The following is a 5,000-nucleotide window of genomic DNA, read 5'->3' as shown; positions in this document are numbered from 1 at the left end:
GAGAGACTATATAATATATAATGTGTTGCAGGAGGCCTATGCTCTGGGTAAGAAGGAGAGACTATATAATATATGTGTTGCAGGGAGGCCTATGCTCTGTTTATATAATGTGTTGCAGGGAGGCCTATGCTCTGGGTAAGAAGGAGAGACTATATAATATATAATGTGTTGCAGGGAGGCCTATGCTCTGGGTAAGAAGGAGAGACTATATAATATATAATGTGTTGCAGGGAGGCCTATGCTCTGGGTAAGAAGGAGAGACTATATAATATATAATGTGTTGCAGGGAGGCCTATGCTCTGGGTAAGAAGGAGAGACTATATAATATATAATGTGTTGCAGGGAGGCCTATGCTCTGGGTAAGAAGGAGGGAGACTATATAATATATAATGTGTTGCAGGGAGGCCTATGCTCTGTTAAGAAAGAACGTCCCCTTTGTTCCTCGTGAAGCGTCATCGTCTGAAGATGAGGCTGATCCAATCCTGATGAGCTGCTCTGCCCCATCTGTAATTACCGCATTCATTATTATTATTACACTTTAATTTTACAATTTGTTTATTGGTTTAATTTAACTTGGAGATTTTTGTCAAACACCAAAAAAATGACATCTGAGCAGAGACTTGTTGTTAAAATGTCTTTGAATCACTTTGTCTGCTAATCTGTTCCAGGTAACGACCTGATGAATGATGCTGTGGTCATACCCTGCTGTGGTAACTCCTACTGCGACGACTGTGAGTTAACACACAGCTGGTCACCCCAGGCCCCCTCCCCGCCCGCCCAGACAACCTGGTCACCCAGGCCCCCTCCCCGCCCGCCCAGACAACCTGGTCACCCAGGCCCCCCTCCCCGCCCGCCCAGACAACCTGGTCACCCAGGCCCCCTCTCGCGCCCGCCCAGACAACCTGGTCACCCAGGGCCCCTCCCCCCCCCACCCAGACAAACTGGTGACCCAGGGCCCCCTCCCCCATCCAGACAAACTGGTGACCCAGGGCCCCCTCCCTCGCCCGCCCAGACAACCTGGTCACCCAGGGCCCCCTCCCCCCACCCCAGACAAACTGGTGACCCAGGGCCCCCTCCCCCACCCAGACAACCTGGTCACCCAGGGCCCCCTCCCCCCCACCCAGACAACCTGGTCACCCAGGGCCCCCTCCCCCCACCCAGACAAACTGGTGACCCAGGGCCCCCTCCCCCCACCCAGACAAACTGGTGACCCAGGGCCCCCTCCCCCACCCAGACAAACTGGTGACCCAGGGCCCCCTCCCCCATCCAGACAAACTGGTGACCCAGGGCCCCCTCCCCCCACCCAGACAAACTGGTGACCCAGGCCCCCTCCCCCATCCAGACAAACTGGTGACCCAGGGTCCCCCCCCCCCCGTCCAGACAAACTGGTGACCCAGGGCCCCCTCCCCCAGACAAACTGGTGACCCAGGGCCCCCTCCCCCATCCAGACAAACTGGTGACCCAGGGCCCCCTCCCCCACCCAGACAAACTGGTCACCCAGGGCCCCCCTCCCCCGTCCAGACAAACTGGTCACCCAGGGTCCCCCCGAGACAAACTGGTCACCCAGGGCCCCCTCCCCCCCGTCCAGACAAACTGGTCACCCAGGGTCCCCCCCCCCCGTCCAGACAAACCGGTGACCCAGGGCCCCCTCCCCCCCGCCCAGACAAACCGGTGACCCAGGGCCCCCTCCCCCCCCGCCCAGACAAACCGGTGACCCAGGGCCCCCTCCCCCCCCGCCCAGACAAACCGGTGACCCAGGGCCCCTCTTTCCCAGAGTGGGATGAATAGATGGCCTGCTAGCTGTTCCTGTAGACTTCCAGTCATTGCGCTAATGCTAGTTAGCATTGTCTTAACTCTTATCTTCCTTTAACTTAACTCTTAACGTTAACTCTTATCTTCCTTTTTCGATAGCAGCAGACATGTGGTGAGCAATATGTCTGGAACATCGAAATCGCAAATAAAATCGCAGTATTGATCCTAAAACCGTGGTATCGGGCGCCTAAGTATCGTGATCGTATCGTGATGCCCATGGCATTTCCCATGCCTAGGTTATGTTTGGGCACTTCCCATGCCTATGTTTGGGCACTTCCGTGCCTATATTTGGGCATTTCCTATATTTGGGCATTTCCCGTGCCTATATTTGGGCATTTCCCGTGCCTATATTTGGGCAGTTCTCGTGCCTATATTTGGGCAGTTCTCGTGCCTATATTTGGGCAGTTCCGTGCCTAGGTTATATTTGGGCACTTCTCGTGCCTATATTTGGGCAGTTCCGTGCCTAGGTTATATTTGGGCACTTCCCATGCCTATATTTCGGCATTTCCGTGCCTATATTTGGGCACTTCCCGTGCCTATATTTGGGCACTTCCCGTGCCTATATTTGGGCACTTCCCGTGCCTATATTTGGGCACTTCCCCGTGCCTATGTTGGGCACTTCCCCGTGCCTATATTTGGGCACTTCCCGTGCCTATTTTGGGCACTTCCCGTGCCTATATTTGGGCACTTCCTCGCGCCTATATTTGGGCACTTCCCCGCGCTATATTTGGGCACTTCCGCTATATTTGGGCACTTCCCCGCGCCTATATTTGGGCACTTCCCGCGCCTAGGGCACTTCCCATGCCTATATTTTGGTCAGAATTCTGCCTTTTTCAAGCATAAAAAAAATAAGAATTTAAAAACAGAAGTATCTTGCAAGATGAACTTAAAGTAAGACATTAGGAAAAGTATCTGACTGTAAATCTCTCTCTGCCAATAAGACATCTGATGGCCTTTGCAAAACGTTCCTCTTTCATTGGAAGTTAAGTTGTGTGGCTGCCAGCCGAATAGTGTTGCCCTTCTGTTGTCATGGGAAAAAAAAGCTATTTTCTGTTTGAATGTTTTGCACACATTTATTTAGTGATGAGCTAGTCCCCTGATCACTCTACTGAAGCAACACATTTATTTAGTGATGAACTAGTCCCCTGATCACTCTACTGAAGCAACACAACATTTATTTAGTGATGAACTAGTCCCTGATCACTCTACTGAAGCAACACAACATTTATTTAGTGATGAACTAGTCCCCTGATCACTCTGAAGCAACACATTTATTTAGTGATGAACTAGTCCCCTGATCACTCTACTGAAGCAACACAACATTTATTTAGTGATGATGAACTAGTCCCCTGATCACTCTACTGAAGCAACACATTTATTTAGTGATGAGCTAGTCCCCTGATCACTCTACTGAAGCAACACAACATTTATTTAGTGATGAGCTAGTCCCCTGATCACTCTACTGAAGCAACACATTTATTTAGTGATGAGCTGATCACTCTACTGAAGCAACACAACATGTATTTAGTGGTGAACTAGTCCCCTGATCACTCTACTGAAGCAACACAACATTGTTTCCTTTCAATATAAATGCAGATGATTTAATCTGTGTTTTGAAATGCAGGGGGTCCTTTTTGTCTCAATTAACAGTTCTGTATTTGTTTCACCCCTGACTTCTAACTTCTGTGTATGACCTTTTAACCTCTAGGTATCAGGACCAGTCTGCTGGACTCAGAGGAACACACCTGTTTCACCTGCAAACAGTCTGACGTCTCACCTGACGCCTCATCGCTAACAGTTCCTCCCGACAGGTACACATCACGGAGACGCATTAAGCCAAACCCCACACACTCACACACATTGACAAACCACACACACATTGACAAAACACACACATTGACAAACCACACACACACACACACACACACATTGACAAACCACACACACACACACACTCGGTCAGTCAGTAATTAAACTACACTCATATACACACTATAGCTTTATTTACAATTCAAAATTTCTCCTCTCTCTCTCTCTCTCTCTCTCCTCAGGCAGTGAATAACTTTAAGAATGAGTCTGTTCACCCAAACCAGCACGAAACAAAACCTTGCAGCAGTCTGCCCCGCCCCCAGCACGGCCTCAGCCATTCAGAACCCTCGGCTCACGCCAGCAGGACCCCCTATTGGGCTACTCGCCAGCAGGACCCCCTATTGGCCAGCACTCGCCAGCAGGACCCCCTATTAGCCAGCACTCGCCAGCAGGACCCCCTATTGGCCAGCACTCGCCAGCAGGACCCCCCTATTGGCCAGCACTCGCCAGCAGGACCCCCCTATTGGCCAGCACTCGCCAGCAGGACCCCCCTATTGGCCAGCACTCGCCAGCAGGACCCCCCTATTGGCCAGCACTCGCCAGCAGGACCCCCTATTGGCCAGCACTCGCCAGCAGGACCCCCTATTGGCCAGCGCTCGCCAGCAGGACCCCCCTATTGGCCAACGCTCGCCAGCAGGACCCCCTATTGGCCAACGCCTCTCGCCCCCCAGCCTCCCTCACTCCTCCTGTCACCCTGACACAAAGCCTGCCCATTCAGACCCCACCGATGGGACCGCCTGAGGTGTCAATCTCTCCTGACCCCGCCCCTGAACCACACCGGGCGGAGCCACGGCACTTGGCCAATCACAACGAGCCACCGCCTCCAGGGTGAGTTGCCGGGACTACGGACGCCACACAGATGCACATCTCAACCGTTGATATTTGACTGATTTGATTAACTGACTGATTCATTGGTGTTTTGTTTTTTCTCTCAGTGAGATGGAGGCGGGGGCCTTACATGGTGTCAGAGCCACCAATCAGATCAGCCGACAGCGGACCTCAGGTGAGACACACTAGTTGTATTGCAGGGTACATTATGACCTGTCGTAGCCTCTGTACATTCTAAGACACACTTTTTAAAAAAAGAAGCTAACTATCTTATTTGCATTTCCTAAAATGTTCCTCTGTACTTCCTTGATTTCTCTCTGATTGGTTCCCCAGGGATACCACATGCCTATGATTGGTCACCCTCCACCCATAAGGCCCTCCCACCCATCAGGTCCACCTCCACAGCCCTCCCATTCCCACAGAGGAGGACCCAGACCACCTTGGGACAGGTACGACACTGATCACACAGGACTATAGAATATAGAGTTCAT

At 51.9% G+C, this 5,000-nt stretch overlaps 1 pseudogene; it reads left to right on the top strand.

The window, feature by feature from the left end:
• The window catches only part of LOC121843775, a 32,856-nt pseudogene extending 27,886 nt beyond the window's left edge, over positions 1–4,970 (top strand).
• The last annotated feature ends 30 nt before the right edge of the window (positions 4,971–5,000 follow it).

Source organism: Oncorhynchus tshawytscha, unplaced genomic scaffold (genome assembly GCF_018296145.1).
Source record: "Oncorhynchus tshawytscha isolate Ot180627B unplaced genomic scaffold, Otsh_v2.0 Un_contig_16582_pilon_pilon, whole genome shotgun sequence".
NCBI lineage: Eukaryota > Metazoa > Chordata > Actinopteri > Salmoniformes > Salmonidae > Oncorhynchus > Oncorhynchus tshawytscha.
This window is presented reverse-complemented; position numbering and strand designations above follow the sequence as displayed.